Below are 19,846 nucleotides of genomic sequence, written 5' to 3'. Positions count from 1 at the left end.
CTTGATTGCTATACTTTCTATTGTGCTTGCATGTGTACGTTAAAGGCAATATACATCTTAAGTGTTGGGGGGAGTTCACGTTGCACATGTCTTTTACACAAGTTTGATTGACATACATGCTCACGTAGTCAATGGAGGTTCACCTTGGTTGCAATATTTGTATTCTTGAGTTTAGGAGAAGTTTTAACATTGAATGTTCTCATGCTCTAGTTTTCACTTGAATTTCTAGGAATTTTTGCACGATTAATATTTGTGCACCACACACTTATGAAACTCTTTTGGAAACTCAAGTTTGATGTTTAAAGGACTAATTAGTTTTGTTTCTTGTTCCATTTTGCTACAAAAACAAATAGATTGTGTAAGTTGTGCATTGGGGGTGGAAAGAGCTACCACCTATGAAGTATAAAGTTGCTCTCATAAGTCGGATACTAGTTATGCCCTAATGAGAGAAAGAGCTATCTCATGTGATGAGTGAAAGCTACCACCCCGGTAGAAAGAGCTTCCACCTCGAAAGTGTGAAAGCCACCTTAGCGGTCGCTTGGGAAAGGGCTACCTTAGAGGATGTGTGAAGCTACTTCCATCCTTTTGCTTTGGTTTTCTTGTAGATGAATAAGTCCTTTGTACTTAGAACTTTGAGGAGTATACTTTGGGTTTACTTGAGTGAGTTTACACACACTTACATGAGTTTGGGTTTATTCTCCTTTTTTATTCAAGTGTTTCGCTAGAGCATTGATTTTTTTCGTATTTAGTGTTGAAATTTCCCTTACTCATAGAATGCTATTCTTTCATGCTTTGGTGAACCTAAGGCCGAGCACTTTCAATCTTTCCTTTTTCTATGCTTCATTGTTTATTTCTTTGCTTGAGGACAAGCAAAAGCTTAAGTGTGGGGGAGTTTGATAAGTGCTTGTGTGTTAAGAATGTGAAGTATTGTTTCCTTATGTTGAGCATTACTTTTATCAGGTTTAATCGCTAATACATGTGTATTTATGTTCTTTTACGCATATAGGGTTGTGAAGCTAAGCAATAAGAAAAGAAGCCAAAACTAGATCGTGAACGTACTATTTGGTGGATGTGTGCCAACTTCATGTATTTAAGCTATTACAATGAGTCGGAGGGGCACGAAGGCAGTCACATTTGCGTATCCCGACTTGTGCATTAATAGCAAGATCTTCATCAATAACGCCTTTGATTGAAGAACAGTTGAGATCTACGGCATAAACGTGTGCCTGTTTATGTTGCCTCAATGAAAAGTGTGTAATTGGGAGCGTTTTGACGGAGTACTATAGCAGGGTACTATAGAAAATCACTGTACCAAAATACTATAGCAGTTCCTGTTCACAGCCGGACGAAAATACAGTTTTCTAGAGAATCCACACGTGGATGTGGAAATTCCCCACGCCCGTGTGGAAATTCAACAGGCCCGTGGGAAAAATCCACAGGGGCATGTGGATTCCCAATTCCATCAATATTTAAGCCGTGATTCAGCCCGATTTTTGGAATCTTCTTCCCCTCTTCTCTCCAATTTTTCTCCATCTTCTGAGAGGCGGTCGGCTAGGGTTTGGAGAGGCTTTTGGAAAGTCTTTGGAGTAGTTCTACAGATTCGACAACGCGCTTCGCTTGGAAGAAGGTTATTGGGGGAGCTTTCGTTGGCATAGATCCGACAAGGTGTAGGGGCCCTTTGGAGAGACTAGACTACTCCACAAGACCATCGACATGAATACCGAGGGGGTTTTTCTATGGATTACTTGTTTTTACATTTGCTTTCATTGTTGATTGTAACTAGCTCTATGGAGAGCTAAACTCCTAGTGGGTACTTGGATTTGTGAATCCTAGGATGCATTTGTTTGATTAATCTTCTATTATGTTTTCCTTAATTGATGTCTTTAATTGAGTTTCAATCTTGAATGCGTGTTGAATGATTTCTCCCTTAGAGTGACACTAAGGTTGAAAGTCTACATTGGTAACCTTTGTGAGTGAGTGGCACACCATGAGGGTTAGACATTGCAAGATTGGAGAGGGTCGAGAGGATGAGTCGACAGGTAGTGGAGCGTCCCCTTTCCCCTTTGACATGATTTATCATACCTCCACGTTCCAAGTGTTCTTTGCTATCATAGTAAAATGAATGGGCTAAGGGATGACCTCCGGTGGGGATTAGTTGCACAGGCAACGGAGTGAAGCATTGAAGTGACTTTGGCACCTAGGGCTTAATTGCGAGTATGGGTCTTTCGCCTGGACCAAAGGGTTAGATCTATACATTGGGATAGGGTTTATCATATGGAACCCCTAGAGTGTCTTACAACTCTACACAGTTTAAGGTGTTGAGATTGATCGATTTCTCCCCCTGGACATAGTGTGTTTAAGGATTTGCACGACCCATTAAGCGTCAATTAGGAGATATAATAGTTGATTTTGCACTTGAAGCAATTGTCCTAGGTGGAACAATATCTGAGTACCCCACTTCTATCGATTGCCTTACCTCTCATCTATTTGTGCTTCTCTCTTTCTTGTTTCTTTTATTCTTGCCTTCATTACATTTTATCAACCAAAGCATTATTCCATCTTCGTTTATTTAGATAGCAATCTTGGTATTTTTATTCCCTACTCCCTATGTATATGATACCCACTCACCTGATATTTATAACTTCGACAAACCCGTGCACTTACAGGTCACACGCAAGGGGCGCTGTCAGGAGCAATGTCTGAGTTCCCCATTTTCTATCGATTGCCTTTCCTTTCATTTTATTGCGCCCCTCTTTCTTATTTTGTTTAGTTGTTTTCATATTGATTTTGTTCACACCACTATTGAGATAGTGGAGTATTCCCTTTCTCTTCCGATGAGTGTTTCCTATCTCCGGATTCCCTAGACTCTATGCAACAATATTTGGTGTGAGGCGTGAGATTGATAGATTTCTCAGGCAGGACCTTGTAGGCGGTTAGGGATCCTTCGCCTAAAAATAGGGTTGGATTTATCTTTATGAATCATTTTCACGTTTAGGTATCCCATAGAGCTTGGTGCAGTCATATGGGTTGTGAGGTGTTGAGATTGAATGATTTCTTTACCAGGACCTTGTAGAGGACTAGTATCGGTGGCTTGGAAGCAAGGGCCGATTGTTCTTGGATCACCTCAACTCATTAAACTTGGTTAGAGGCATTTAGCAAATCTTGAGCGTCATGTTAGATCGTAGGGGGAGCATTGCCCGAGTACCTCACCTTTATTGATTGAGATCTCCTTTACTTTCTATCTTGCCCATTTGTTTGCTTATTAATATTCTTGCAATTAGTTCATTTCGTCACATCCATTAATTTCGACAAGATAACTAAGAATTGGTTATTACTAATACTTCCGTTCCCTGTGGAGTCGACTACCCACTCACTAGGGTAATTATTACTTTGACACCCGTACACTAGCGGTTCATACGCAATTCAGATACATGTCAAATGCCAACTACCCCCGAACCTCGGTAGTGTAGCCCTAATCTAATACAGGTTCCTCCATCCGATTGATACCCCTATGATGTCTTTGGGAATAGGGAGTCTTGGTTAGGGTAATTCTAATGCTCACTTTCGGCTAAAATTTCCCTAACTTCACGGCACATTGAATCCCCCTTCAATCATTGTGCAACCTAATATATTCAAGCATCCCTCCATACATATACAATTTATGAATCAAAACCTATGGAATCCATCCATTGTAGTTTGAATGACAAGTAAAGAATGTGAAGTGTTCTTTCCTTATATTGAGCATTACTTTTAGCAGGTTTAAGAGCTAATACAAGTGTATTTGTGTTCTATTGCGCATGTAAGGTTGTGAAGCTAAGTATTGAGAAAAGAAGGCAAAAGTAGATCGTAAACACATTATTTGGTGAAATCTTAGAAGGAACAAACGCGAAGACACAAGTGGGAATCCAAGATACGTGCATGTGTGCCAACCTCTATGAATTCAAGTCACTACAATGAGTTGGAGAGGTACAAAGGCAGTCACATTTGCGTATCCCGACTTGTGCATTGATAACAATGTAACAAATTCTGTAGTAGTTACTATTCATATCCGTCCGAAAATAGAATTTCCAGAGAATCCACATTAGCATGTGGAAATTCCCCATGCCGGTGTGGAATTTCCACAAACCCGTGGGAAAAATCCACAGGGACGTGTGGAATCCTGATTCTAGCCTTCTAGTGTTGCGGCGAACTCGAGATGGGTCACCCATGCGTCCCCGCGGTACACGATAGCGCCATCCCACGGCGAGCTAGCGAGGGCTTCGTCGTCGAGGTCATCGTAGACTGTAGTGAAGTCGGTAATGTCAAAAACTTCGATGAATTTGGAGGAGTTGGGGGAGTTGAAAAGGGGTTTGATGGGAATGGAGGAGTAAAAAAATTCTACCAAAAGGCCCCAAACTATAGAAAAAATAATTAAAAATTATGCATAAAAATTAAATTTACATGAATACAAAATTGATAAAATTTATTAAAATTTAACATAATATCAGAAAATAAATTATATAGAAAAAATAAAGATAAATTTTTTTAATAGATAAATTTTTTTAATAAATAAATAAATTACAAAAAGATATATGTTTATGTTAAAAAAAATTGCATATCCTGATTCAAATCGAATAAAAATTTTAAAAAAATTACATACAGTCAAATCATAATCGAATTAGGACAACATGTGGTTCAAATAAATAAATTTCATTATATTTGGATATATTCAAGATAAGTCCATATGACATTTTCGAGATAATCTAAAACGTTAGAACTCCATGCAACTTTACACAGTGTGAGGTGTTGAGACTGAGCGATTTCTCCATTGGGACATAGTTTAGGGTTGGTCACGGTTGACCTTAGATTTGAGACCATGTGTTTAAGGATTTTCATGACTCATTGAGCATTGATTAGGAAGTATAATAGTGGGTCTTGCAATTGAAACATTAATCCTAGAGGGAGCATTGTCCGAGTACTCCAATTCTGTCGATTGCCTTACCTCTCACTTACTTGCGCCTCTCAATCTTGTTTCTTTTATCTTTGTTCATATTACATTTTATCGACACTATCATTGTTCACTTTCACGTGGTTAAGTAGCAATTTAAGTATTTTTCCTCCCTACTCCCTATGGATACGATACCCCACTCACCTGGGATTTATTACTCGACAAATCAGTGCACTTGCGGGTCACACGCAAGGCGTGTTGTCATTGAACATCAAAATAATAGATTCAAACCAGCAAACATGTCAGCATTCAATTAAAACTAACAATGATCATCCATCCATACAAAGAAGTTCCTCTCCCATGGTTCACCGGAGCCCGGTGGCCTTGGGATTCTGGTTCCACATCAAAGGATAGAATACACAAAATAATCAATAAAAATGCTCATAAGAAACTCCCTTAGATGTAGACTAGAAAGTGGTGACGAAAGCTATCCAGATCCGCACCGTCGAGCTTCTTGATTTGTTCCTTGAGTACAACCTTCTTCTTCCCTTGAGTTCTTGCTCTTCAGATTGTCTTCTAATCCGGTGATGGTGGTGGAGAATGATGGAGATGATGGCAGAGAACTATGGAGATGATGAGGGAATATGATGGAAGAGATGGTGGTGAAAGCCCCTTCTTCCCAAGCACTAGGTTGAATTTTAAAACCTAGAAAAAGAGTTATGCCCATGTGTGTGCAGCTGGTGTGAGGTTGCACACCAGGCTGCACACCTCTTGTCTCCTCTGTACAGGTCGTGCACTAGCCGTACACTGCAAGAGTGGAATTGCTACAGTGATGCAACTATAGTAACCATTGCTAAAGTAATCAGTACCTGAAAGTCCACTCTTTTCTTGCCTAGACCCTGAGGATGTGTGTAAGCTTCGATAAATTCTTTAATTTATACCAAAACAAAGCTCATTCATGCACTAAAACACACTAGAACACACTAGATGATCATTCGATATCCAAAAATAATAATAATAACAAATAAAAAGCGTAAAGTGCATCGGAATCATTGAAATATACATGAAAGTGCATAAAAAATATATAACAAAGGTGATGTATTTAGACACTTATCAATACTTCCTTTGATTTCAAAATATTTGCTAGCATTGTAGGAGCTCGCACACTGAATTATTCACCAGTAAATTGTGGCCTCTCATAATCTGACAAAGTCCTCCTTGGTTCTACCATGCCTAATGGTCACTTTATTCAATATGGACCTCTTGGTACACTAAACTCGCAGCCACTTCCCTTAACCATTTATGCAAGGTTATCTCAATTTTGTTGTCTGGCTCTACCAAGTTTGTTTGATTTGCACGTGTCATAAGATGAGTACCTTGCACAGTATTAAAAACCAACAATCAAGATTCAAAAAGAAAAAATAAAAATAAATAAAAGCAAAGAAATGAAAATATATGGATAACAAAATAAATAAAAACAAAGGAAACAAATAAACGAAACAATGGCCGAATCAACAAGCTCAAAGTTTTCCGAGTATTCCTTATGGTTCCCAAGAAACGGCTCCAAAAATAAGATTGTAATCCCGCAAGTGCAAGGGGTCGTCAAGTAGTACCCAGTCTATGTGACACACCGCTTGCATGTGCGTACTACAAGTGCACGGGTCATCAAAGTAATAAAATACCCCGGTGAGTGGGTAGTCTAATCCACTAGGAATAGTGTTCGGAAGCACAAAGTATTACTATTTAGCTAGGGTGAAAACCAATTTGTGAGTTAGTTCAAATAAGAGATGCAAATAAAAGTAAAAGAAGAAAAAGAAAGCAAGAAGAATGAGGAGAGATAATCGATGGTAAAATGGGGTACCGGAACAATGCTCAACCTTGGATTATTGTTTCAAGTGCAAGACTAATATTATATCTCTTAATAAGTTTAATGAGTTGTGGAGATCCAAAGACATACGTCCCAAACCTAAGGTCAACCGTGACTAGCCCTTTACACTACACCACGATGGAAAAGGATACTCTCAATGCCTCACACTATGTAGGACTGCTTGAAGCTCTAGGGATTCCAAGTGATAAACCCTATTCCCTAATATAGATATAACAATTTAGTCCAGGCGGAAGACCCCTAATCGCGATTAATCCCTAGCACTAATGTTACTTCAACACTTCACTTGGTTGCTCGCATAACTAAGCCCCAGTGGAGTTTGTCTCTTAGCACTTCACTTTTTCATGACTGTAAAGAACTCTTGCAACATGGAGGTAGGATAAATTACGTCGGAAGGGAAAAGGGCCGTTCCGCTACCTCTCGACTCACTCTCTCAATCCTCTTCAATCTCGCTAAGTCTAACCCTAATGAAGTTGTCACCCCTTCAAAGGATTACCTAGATAGATTCTCAACCCTAGTGTCACTCTAAGGGAAAATAAAAAAAATAAGCACACAAGATTGAAACTTAATTATAACATCAATTAAAGGAAACATAATAATAGTCATTGAAACAAAATCATCCTAGGGTTTATAAGTCCAAGCACCCACTAGGGGTTTAGCTCTCCATGGAGAAAAACAAAATCAATAATGAAGTCAAAAGTAAGTGCAAGCAATACATAGAGATACCTCCCTTGTTGTTCGTGTCGATTGTCTTGAGGACCCCACCTTGTCTTCTCCAAGTACTTTGTCAAGCCTAGGGCACACCTCACCGAATCAATACCGATGAAAGCTCCCAAAATAGCTCTCCTAGAAAGGACCTCAATGTTAAATGCCGTAGGAACACTCTAAAATCCCAGCAAAAACCTCTCGAAACCCTAGCCACACTCTCCCCAAAAGATAGGCCAAAGATAGGAAGAAGATCCCTAAATAAAACCCTCAAAGCGGTATTTATAGGGCTGAAATTAGACATCCACACGGGCGTGTGGATTTCCAAGCTTCATTTTCCTGCGCGTTGTGAACAGTAGATCACGTCGCGTTTTGAACACAACCATGCGGTAGATCACGTTGTGTTGGGCACACAACCATAAATAACTGCTACAGTACTTTAGCTACAATGCTCTCGACTTCATCTTTTTTATTGAGGCCGCCATGTTGAGTATACAACCAAGAGGTAGATCATGTCGTGTCTTGCTTTCAAATGCATTGACAAAGCTCTTGACAATGTTGCACAAGTCGAAACACATGAGTGTGATTGCCTTTGTCCCCCACCACCTTATGTATTCAATTGACCATTTTCTAGGTTGGCACACACCCACATGTCTATAAAGCACAACTTATGCCTTGATCCTTGTTCAGTCCAAGAATTCCCTCAAAAATTACATCCATGATCTATTTTTGCTTCCTTTCTTCCAAAATTATCTCCACAACCCTAAACGCACAAAAGAACATAAATACACATGATTAAGCCATAAAATCTGATAAAAGTGATGCTCAATATAAGAAAAGTATACTTTGTAATAATTATACACAAGTGATAAGTGCTTGTGTGATAGGAATGCGAAGTGTTCTTACGTTATGATGAGTATTACTTTTATCAGGTTTTAGCGCTAATATGTGTGCATTTATGTTACTTTCATGCATATAAGGTTGTAAAGCAGAATGGTAAAGAAAGAAGCCAATGCAGATCGTGAATGCACCATTTGGAGGAAATCTTGAGAAGGATCAAATGTGAAGACATAAGTCGGGCTTAAGATGCGAGAATGTGTGCCAACCTCTGTGTATTCAAGTTAACACAATGATTTGGAGGGGTACAAAGACAGTCACATTCGAGTATCCCGGGTTGTGCATTAATGGCAAGATCTTCACCAGCGAAGCCGTTGTTGAAGAAGCAAAGCGGCCTACTATGTAAATGTGTGCCTGTTTACGTTACCTCGATGAAAACATGGATTCGGGAGTATTTCGGGACAACTGTAGCAGGGCACTGTAGCAATTCATTGTAGCATATACTGTTCATAGCCGCCTGTGAAAAGTGAATTCCAGAGAATCCACACGGGTGTGTGGAAATTCCTCGGGCCGTGTGGTGAATCCACAGGGGCGTGTGGATTCCGGATTCCAGCCCTATTTGGAGAGGTATTCGCTAGGGATTGAGAGAGGCTTTATGGCTCCGACATCGCGCTCCATTTGCAAGAAGGTTAGTGGGAGAGCTTTCATCGGCACCGATTCGGCGAGGTGTTTCCTAGGCCGGACAAGGAGACCCATGGACGAGTAGAGGCTTCTCCACAAATGAGCCCTAGAATGTATTTGTTTCATTAAACCTTTCATTATGCTTTCATTAATTGATGTTTTAATTGAGTTCCAATCTTCAATACTTGATTGTGTGAACACTAGGGTTGAGAATTCTTATTGCTAACCCTTGTGAGTGAGTGACATACCACGAGAATTAAACAAAGCTAGATTGGAGAGGGTTGAGAGTGTGAGTCGAGAAGTAGCGGAGCGTCCCCTTTCCCCTCCGATGTGATTTATCTTACCTCCATTTTCTCGAGTTCTTTGCGGTAATAGTAGAGTGAATGGGCTAAGGGATGATCTTCCATTGGGGCTTAGTTGCAGAGGCAACGGAGTGAAGCGTTGTAGTGATTTTACAACCTAGGGCTTAATTGTCACTAGGGACCTTCCACCTGAACCAAAGGGTTAGTTCTACATTTAGGAAGAGGATTTATCACTTGGAATCTCTAGAACTCATTGCGATTCTATGCGAGTGCGAGGTTGAGAGATTGTTCAATTTTTTCTCCGGGACATATATAGAGTTAGGCATGGTTGACCTTAGATTTGGGACCATGTATTGAACGATCTCCACAACTCGTTAATGCATTAGATAGAAAGCAAATAGAGGGGTTTTCACTTGAAACGAGTGTCGTAGGCGGAACAATATCCGGTACCCCATTTTTATCGATTGCCTTACTTCCCCTTTTATGTGTGCTCTCTTCCTTGTCTCTTTTACTTTTGTTATGTTATATCTTGTCACACAACTATTGTTCACTTTACACTTAGTTAAGAAACAATTTAAGTGTTTTTATTCCCTTCTCCCTGTGGATACGATACCCACTCATTTGAGATTTATTATTTCGACAAAACCGTGCACTTGCGGGATATACACAAGAGGCATTTGTCAAGTTTTTGGCGCCGTTGACAGGGAGTAGGTGTTTTAAAAATACTTTGCACTTTGTTTTGTTAGCTATTTATACATTCATTCTATTTCACATCTTCTTTTTCTATCATCGTTCTTGTTTGTTTTATTTCTTTGGGTGCAGCTCCAGGTTATGACCTGATGGAAACCTTCGATATTGATTGAAGGAGATCCTTAACTTGAACGTACACTCAAAAGAAGTAGAAAACAACCTGTGCAAGAACCAAATCAAGTTGAAATAGAAGTTAAAGGGTCAGATAATATGGCATAACAGAATGAGCAACAGAGGACACTTTCTGATTATGCTAGACCCTCAGTTTTGGGCACACAATCGAGTATTGTGCAACCGCCGATTACAGCTCTGAATTTCGCGCTGAAGCCAGTATTCATCCAAATGATTCTGCAATCAGCGCAGTTTAATGGTTTGGTAGATGAGGATCCAAGCAACCATATAGAGAACTTCTTGGAAGTTTGTGATATGCTGATGATTAACGGTGTATCGGATAATGCTATTAGATTGAGGGCTTTCCCATTCTCTTTCAAGGGAAGAGCCAAGCAGTGGCTACATTCTTTGCCCAAGGCCTACATCACGACTTGGAATGAGATGGTCGAAGCTTTTCTTGCTAGATACTTTCCTCCAGGGAAGTCAACTAAGCTTCGTAATAAGATATCGTTGTTTGTGCAGATGGAGTTAGAGTCATTGTTTGAGACATGGGAGCGCTTCAAGGATCTTTTGCGGAGGTGCCCGCAATATGGATTTTCCGAATAGATGATTATTCATACTTTCTACAATGGGTTGAATCCGAGTACAAGGCAATTGCTAGATGTCGCAGCAGGAGATGCAATTGGGAGTAAAACGTAAATACAGTTAGTAGAAGACATGGCCATGAACAGTTATCATTGGAATGCTGACATGACTGAATATGCGTGTAAACCGTAAATACACGGGTGTCGAAGTAATAAATCCCAAGTGAGTGGGTATCGTATCCATAGAGAATAGTGAATAGAAATACAGTGATTGCTATCTAATTATGATGAGAATAAATCGATGGTATGATGAATGAGAGTGATATAAAAAGAGATAAAAGAAATAAGAGAGAGAGGCTCAATAATTTAGAGGAAAAAGGCAATCGATGTAAATGGGTTACTCGGATATTGTTCCGGCTAGGATTATTGCTTCAAGTGCAAAACCAACTATTATGGTTCTTAAATAATGCATTAATGAGTCGTGGAGATCCTAAAATACATGGTCCCAAATCTAAAGTCAACCATGCCTAACTCTATACATGTCCCGGAGGAGAAATTGAACAATCTCTAAACCTCGCACTCGTATAGAATCGCAATAACTTCTAGGGATTCCATGTGATAAACCCTATTCCTATGTGTAGACCTAACCCTTTGGTCCAGGTGGGAAGTCCTAGTCACAATTAAACCCTAGGTGCTAAAATCACCTCAACACTTCACTCCGTTACCTCTGCAACTAAGCCCCAGTGGAAGGTCATCCCTTAGCCCATTCACTCTACTATGACCGGAAAGAACTTGAGGAAATGGATTTAGGATGAATCAAATCGAAGGGGAAAGGGGATGCTCCGCTACCTCTGGACTCACCCTCTCAACCCTGTCCAATCTAGCTTTGTCAAGCCCGCATGGCATGTCACCCATCCACCAAGTTTACCAATATAGACTCTCAACCCTAGTGTCACTCTAAGGGAGAAATCATTCAACAAGCATTCCAGATTGAAACTCAATTAAAACATCAATTAAGGAAAGCATAATAAAAGGTTTAAAGAAACAATAGCATCCTAGGGTTCACAAATCCAAGTACCCACTAAGGGGTTTAGCTCTCTATGGAGCTAGTTACAATCAATAATGAAATCGAATGTAAAAACAAGTAATCCATAGAAAAACCCCATCGGTGCTTGTGTCGATGGTCTTGTGGAGTGGCCTCATCCTCTCCAAAGGTCCCCTTGTCAAGCCTAGAGCACACCTCAACGAATAGATGCCAACGAAAGCTCCCCCAATAACTTTCTTCCAAGTGGAGCGCGGTGTCGAAGCCTTGCCAAAAGCCTTGCCAAAACCCTTCTAAACCCTAGCCGCCACACTCTATCATGTTGCAGAAAAAGATGGAGAAAAGAATGCTGATATCGGGGCTGAAATCGGCCTTAAATAGGGCTGGAATCGGTCATCCACGCGGGCATGTGGATGTTCCACATACCCCGTGGAATTTCCACACGGGCATGTATAATTTCCACATGCCAGTGGAGATTCTCTGGAACTTTGATTTTCGGGCGGCTGTGAACAAACACTCCCGAATTCACTTTTCATCGAGGCAACATAAACGGCATATGTTTATGCTGTAGATTGCATCATTTCTTCAATAAACGGGTTCATTGGTGAAGATCTTATAATCATTACACAAGTTGGGATACACAAATGTGACTGCCTTTGTGCCCTTCCAACTCATTTTAATGGCTTGAATACATGGAGGTTGGCACACATTCACGTATCTTAGGGCCCTACTTATGTTTTCGCGTTTGCTGCTTCCAAGATTCCACCAAATAGTGCGTTCACGATCTACTTTTGGCTTCTTTTATTAATACTTAGCTTCACAACCCTACATGCGCAAAAGAACACAAATACACATGTATTAATGCTTAAACCTGCTAAAAGTAATGCTCATCATAAGAAAAGAACACTTGGCATTCTTATCACACAAGCACTTATCAAATGCGCGGGAAAGGAAAATGGCGGCCGGGCTCCATGAAATAGATGTTGTAATTTCATTGGTGGCTTAAGTGGAACCGTTGAGTAAGAAGTTAGACCTTTTAATTTCTAATAGAGTGGTGGCCGTGACTACTTGCACCAAATGTGGTGAACGACATGCTCCCTCCGATTGCCCGATCTCTATTGGTGATGCATCTTCAGTGGAGAAAGTCGATTTTGTGGGTAATGCAATGAGGAACCAAGGGAATCCACATAGGAACACCTACAATCCGGGTTGGAAGAGTCATCCCAATTTTTCGTGGAGCAACCAAGGACCACAAAAGGCCATGGCACCAACGGGTTTTCAACAACAACAAGCCCCAAACATGGAGAACCGAGTTTCAGGCTTGGAAACCTGAATGCCCGATTTAGAGAAGGCCTCGACTAGATTTGTACAATCATCGGATACAAGGTTTGAATCTGTCGAGCCTACACTTCGCAACCACACCGCTTCTTTGCACAATCTTGAGAATCAAGTGGGGCAAATTGCGAAATCTCTATTGGAAAGACCACAGGGAAGTTTACCAGGTAATACCGAAACCAATCCTAGAGAGCATGTGAAGGCCACTTTGAGAAGTGGTCGTGAGGTTGAGGGTAGGCTTCCGTGTGAGAAGCCCAATGTAGATGCACCCGAGGTCTTAGAGGTTGAGGAGGAAGCAAGCAAAGAGAAGGAGGTGGCACCCCCACCTTTCAAGCCAAGAATTCCTTATCCCTCTAGATTGAAGAATGACCAAGGGGATGATGAACAGTACAAGAAGTTTATGAGTTTGTTTAAGCAACTCCATATCAACATTCCCTTTGTTGAGGCATTGTCCCAAATACCGAAGCATGCAAAATTCCTGAAGGACTTGTTTGGCGGTTTTGCAAAAGAATATGCCGAACAAGAAGAAAGACCCCGGAAGCTTCATCATATCGTGCAACATTGGCAATTTGGGTGAAGAAATGACATTGGCAGACTCAGAGGCCAGTATCAACGTCATGTCATATTCTTTTTTTTAGAAGCTAGGCTTGGGAGAGCGTAAGCCCACTCGGATGACGTTACAACAAGCGTATCGAACGGTGAGACATCCGAGGGACATCATTGAAGACGTGCTTGTCAAGGTGGACAAGTAAATTTTTCCTGTAGATTTGTAGTGTTGGATGTCGATGAGGATCCGGATGTACCTTTGATACTTGGGAGGCCATTCTTGCCCACTTCCAAGGCATTGATCGACATGGACGGCGGGGAGTTGACACTGAGGGTTGGAGATGATAAGCTTACATACCGCTTAACCGAAGCCATGCGACATTCTCTTGACTTTGATGATACACTTTACTTTCTTCACACTACTGATGAGATTGTTGATGAATATATGTAGGAAATGTTCATGATCAGGGCAAGGAAATGTCATACAAGCACTTATCACATTTCTGGAGCACCTTCTTCACAATAGTGATAAGTGCTTGTATGATATTTTCTACATATGTGATAATAAAAGTATACTTTGTAATACTTATACACAAGTGATAAGTGCTTGTATGATAGGAATGCGAAGTTTTCTTTCCTTATGCTAAGCATTACTTTTATTAAGTTTTAGCGCTAATATGTGTGAATTTATATTAATAGCAAGATCTTCACTGATGAAGCCGTTATTGAAGAAGCAAAGCGACCTATGACGTAAATATGTGCCCGTTTATGTTACCTCGATGAAAACATGGATTTGGTAGTGTTTCGGGCCGGTATTGTAGTAGGGCACTATAGCAAACACCATAGCAATTCATTCATAGTCGGCCGAGAAAAGTGAATTCCAGAGAATCCACATGGGCGTGTGGAAATCATCCACGCCCATGTGGAAATTCCACGGGCCGTGTGATGAATCTACAGGGGCGTGCGGATTTCCGATTCCAGCCCTATTTAAAGCCGATTTCAGCCCCGATTTCAACATTCTTTTCTCCATCTTTTCCCCAACTTGAGAGGGGGCGTCGGCTAGGGTTTGGAGAGGTATTGGCTAGGGACTGGGAGAGGTTCTACGGCTCCGACATCGCGCTCCATTTGGAAGAAGGTTAGTGGGAGAGCTTTCTTCGGCATTGATCCATGCAACTTAAATGTTACTAGGGGCCTTTCGCTTGAACCAAAGAGTTAGGTCTATACATAGGAACAGGGTTTATCACTTGGATTTCCTAGAACTCCATGCAACTTTACACAGTGTGAGGTGTTGAGACTGAGCGATTTCCCCGCCGGGACATAGTGTAGAGTTAGTCACGGTTGACCTTAGATTTGGGACGGTGTGCTTAAGGTTTTTCACAACTTATTGAGCATTGATTAGGAAGTATAATAGTGGGTCTTGCACTTGAAACATTAATCGTACGGGGAGCATTGTCTGAGTACCCCACTTCTATCGATTGCCTTACCTCTCACTAACTTGCGATCCTCATTCTTGTTTCTTTTATCTTTGTTTACATTACATTTTATCGACACTATCATTGTTCACTTCCACGTGGTTAATTAGAAATTTAAGTATTTTTACTCTCTACTCCCTGTGGATACGATACCACACTCACCTGAGATTTATTACTCGACAAACTGTGTATTTCCGGTTCACACGCAAGGGGCACTGTCAAGTTTTTGGCGCCGTTGCCGGGGAGTAAAGAACCTGTGCCAAAACTGTTGAATCAAGCTGAAATAGACATTAAGGGGTCAGAAAACATGGCGGAACAGAATGAACGACGGAGAACACTCTCTGATTACGCCAGACTGTCAGTATTGGGGACACAATCTAGCATTATACGACCCCCGATTACAGCTCATATCTTTGAGCTGAAGCCAGCATTCATCCAGATGATTCAGCAGTCAGCACAATTTTGGCCGATGAGGATCCAAACAATCGCATTGAAAACTTCTTGGAAGTTTGTGACATGCTGAAAATCAACGGTGTTACGGATGATGATATTAGATTGAGGGCTTTCCCATTTTCTCTAAAAGGAAGAGCAAAGTAGTGGTTACATTCTTTACCACAAGCGTCGATCATGACTTGGAATGCGATGGTTGAAGCCTTCCTGGCTAGTTATCTCCCTCTAGGAAAGTTGACAAACTTCGCAATGAGATTTCGTCGTTTGTTCAGATGGAGCTCAAGTCCGTTTTTGAGACATGGGAGCGATTCAAGGACTTTTTGCGGATGTGTCCTCAACACAGATTCCCCAAGTGGATGATCATTCAGACTTTTTACAATGGGTTGAATCCAAGGACAAGACAACTTCTAGATGATGTCGCTAGAGGTACAATTTGGAATAAGACCGCTGATGAAGCCTGATAGTTAGTAGAAGAAATGGCCTTGAATAGTTACCAATAGAATGTGAGGGAAAGGAAGAAAGTGGCTGGACTCCATGAGATCAACGCAGTTACATCCTTGGCAGCCCAAGTAGAGGCATTGAGCAAGAAATTGGATACGTTGACTTCACCGAGGGTGGCCGTGATCACGAGTTTTGATGGTTGTAGGGGTTCACATATGCCATCTGATTGTCCTATTTCGATTGCTACTTCAGCCCCGACTGAACAAGTATACTTTGTGGGAAATTCGGGAAGAGTACAAGGTAACCCTTATAGCGACACCTACGACCAAGGGTGGAGACAACACCCTAATTTCACATGTAACAACCAAGGGTAATAAAAGGCCACTGCACCACTAGGTTTCTAACAACAATAAGCCCCGAACATGGAGAATAGAGTTTTAGGCTTCGAGACCTGGATGACCGATTTGGAGAAAGCCTTGACTAGATTTGTACAATCATCGGATACACGGTTTCAATCGGTTAAGGCTACACTTCGCAACCACACCGCTTCATTGCACAACCTAGAGAATCAAGTGGTGCAAATCGCGAAGTCTCAATCAGAGAGACAACAAGGTTGTGAAGGCGATTAATTTGAGAAGTAGTCATAAGGTGGAGGGCAAACTTCCTAGTGAGAAGACCAATGTTAAGGCAGCGGAGGTCGTGGAGGTTGAGGAGAGAGTTAACAAAGAAAAAGAGGTGGCACCCCCACCTTACAAACCAAGAATCCCTTATCTTTCAAGATTGAAGAACGACCAAAATGATGAGCAATACAAGAAGTTCTTGGGTCTATTTAAGCAATTGTACATCAACATTCCTTTTGTAGAGGTGTTGTCTCAAATGCCTCGGTATACTAAGTTCTTGAAAGATTTTTAACTAACAAGAGGAAATTGGAAGAGAGTACATCAGTGATCTTAGATGCATCTTGATCGGCGGTCTTGTAAAATAATATGCCGAATAAGAAGAAAGACCCAGGAAGTTTCATTATCCTGCACAACATTGGTAATTTGGGTGAAGAGATGACATTGGCGGACTCAGGGGCCAGTATCAACGTCATGCCATACTCTTTCTTTCAGAAGCTAGGCTTGGGAGAGCGTAGGCCCACTCGGATGGCATTGCAATTGGCGGACCGAACAGTGGGACATCTGAGGGCATCATTGAAGATGTGCTTTTCAAGATGGACAAGTAAATATTTCCTATAGACTTCATAGTGTTGGATGTCGATGAGGATGCAAATGTTCCTTTGATACTTGGGAGGCCATTTTTGTGCACTTCCAAGGCATTGACCGACATGGACAGCGGGGAGTTGACACTGAGGGTTGGAGATGACAAGCTCACATACCGCCTTGCCAAAGCCATGCGACATTCTCTTGACTTTGATGTTACTTTATATTTTCTTGACACTACTAATGAACTTATCGATGAATATGTGCAGGAAATGTTGAATCCGGACCCGTACGAGGGGTTGCTAGACCAAGATGAGGAGAACGAGGAGTTGATGATGCTTGGTCTAGAGGAGAAAGTACTACCTACTCCGAGGATCACGAAAAATATGCTCTGAAAGATGAATCAAGCGAGAAGACGCCACAAGAAACACCTCAAGGCTGTTTGGAATGTGTATGAAAGGAACAAGGGTGACAAGCCCTCAAGTGGTAACAAGCTCGATGACTATCCCTCTACCTTCAAGAGGTTATGTTCATCATGCTTCCAAGTCATGGGTAAGAGGGAAACCTTCATCTATTAGCCCCTGTGAGGTAAGACAGGTACGTCAACCTTAGTGACGTTAAACAAGCGCTTCTTGTAAGGCAACCCAAGTCTTTAATGTTTTTCTAGTTTTTAGTTTAGTGTTTGCATAAATAAGGTTTTGAGTGTTGGTGCCCTGATTTTGAGATGCTATGTTGTGATTTTCTTGTGGATTTTTAGTGCACACACGTGTTTAAATGAGTACGGCGAAGTTTTTGGTCGTTTGAGCATGCCGTGCGTTTTTTTTCTGGTGCAATTGAATGATGAAAGCAGGCTCTTAGTGTTTTTATATGTTCAGGAATTTTCTGCAGAGCATGCAAAGTTTTCTAAGGCATCCAGAGAAACACACGGGCGTGTGGAATTTTCACACGCCCGTGGGACTCTACTGAGAGCTCATCCAGAGAAGGCACAAGGGCGTGGACTCGCCCCTATGAATGACTTTGTGAGATTCACACGTCTGTGGGTAATTTCCACACGGGCGTGTGTCTTCCTGTAGAGAGTTAGAGATTTTTCCCGAGAAGACACAGGGGCATGGACTCGCCCTTGTGGATGACCCTATGATAAACACAAGGGCATGGGTAATTTCTGCACGCTCGTGTGTATCTCTGCAGAGGAGCTCCCTTTCATCCAGATAAGACACAGGGGTGTGTGAGTGCCCCTGTGAGCTGGCCTGTACAAGTCCAGGTCCGAGGGAAATTTTCGCACGGGCGTGTGAAACACTTAGAATTTTCTCGGGTTGGACAGAGAAGCCACAGGGGCGTGGGTCTGCTCCTTTGGGTCGGGCGCATGGGCGTAGGTAATTTTCGCACGCCCATGTGACTGCGTTCAGAAGCATTGAGTGTTAGCCTGAAAGCACATAGGGGTGTGTGTCGGCCATTGTGGGTCTCCCCTGTCGAGTCACACGGGCATGGGTAATTTCCACACGCCCGTGTGGATGTACAGAAACTCTAGAGTCGCGGGTTTTCTTTAAAATCCTTTTGAGTTTCTTAATCTTCACACTCCCATGCATTCAGAAAACACTTTCCTTTTACTCTCCTGATCTAGCACCGGTGATTTAGAGGTGTTTTACATGAATTTTGGGCCGAATTTGAAGGTTTTTATCTTCAGCTTTTGGTAAACCCTTAATTCCTCCTTTGTTCGCTATAACTTAATTTTAGTCGATTAAAATGATGAATGTTGCTTCATTTCTATGTTTATACGGTTTATACATGTTTAGAGTGAAGTTAGAAATAACATTAAGGTGTATTTTTGGTTTTGTGAGGTGCGGCCGTTCAGTTTTCACGACCCGTGGATCCACACGGGCGTGTGGAAATCTACAGAATCAAAGAAGCAAGCTGAGAAGCATCTGCGTCAATCATCCCTGAGCCAGAGAATATGGGATTTGCTGTTCCCGAGCACCAAGTTCGTTTTGAACGATTATCAAGACTTACGTTCGGACAGACTCGCTTCTTAGATGCGAGTGTATTGCGAGATATACAGCAGGGAGATGAGTTGGCGGATGAGGTAGAGGATCTCGTCTCGGTGGGAGGTTGGAGACAGTTACTGACGTTTAGAGAGCCTGCCATCCGTGCGTTTACAGTTGAGTTTCTATCCTCGTTCGAGTTCGACAGGTCCTATGCCAGATTTGATAGTGTCGATGCTATACAGTTTAGAGCACTTGGGCAGTACCATGTTATGAGCGTCACACAGTTCTCCATCCGGTTGGGCCTCTATGATGAGACCTTTATGGCCACTGAGGAGTACGAGCGACTTCCGACCGATTATCATGGTTCTTTGACTCCTCAGAGAGCATATAGCAGTCTATGCGGCCAGAGACAGTATGAGCCAGGTGTGTCCACAGCGACGGGACTTTCCCAACCTGTGTACCGCCATCTTCTAAGCAGGTTGGTGAATGGCTTTGGTGACAGTACCGGCGTCCTGAGCCGACAGGAGCTTTTGTACCTTTACTCAATGGTTCAGAGACAGCCGATCCATTTGGCCCACATACTAGCAAGTATCT

At 41.8% G+C, this 19,846-nt stretch overlaps 2 non-coding genes across 2 annotated transcripts; both read right to left on the bottom strand.

The window, feature by feature from the left end:
- Window positions 1–10,687: 10,687 nt before the first annotated feature.
- LOC120250916 lies at window positions 10,688–10,794 on the bottom strand. Its single transcript, XR_005533246.1, has one exon. It is a non-coding gene; the product is annotated as a small nucleolar RNA R71 (small nucleolar RNA).
- A 5,072-nt stretch (window positions 10,795–15,866) lies between these two features.
- LOC120251019 lies at window positions 15,867–15,973 on the bottom strand. The gene has a single exon (XR_005533343.1). It is a non-coding gene; the product is annotated as a small nucleolar RNA R71 (small nucleolar RNA).
- Window positions 15,974–19,846: the final 3,873 nt, after the last annotated feature.

The sequence above is a fragment of the Dioscorea cayenensis genome, chromosome 19, assembly GCF_009730915.1.
Source record: "Dioscorea cayenensis subsp. rotundata cultivar TDr96_F1 chromosome 19, TDr96_F1_v2_PseudoChromosome.rev07_lg8_w22 25.fasta, whole genome shotgun sequence".
In the NCBI taxonomy this organism is placed as follows: domain Eukaryota; kingdom Viridiplantae; phylum Streptophyta; class Magnoliopsida; order Dioscoreales; family Dioscoreaceae; genus Dioscorea; species Dioscorea cayenensis.
The sequence above is the reverse complement of the archived record's forward strand: the minus strand, read 5'-3'. Positions and strand labels throughout refer to the sequence as shown.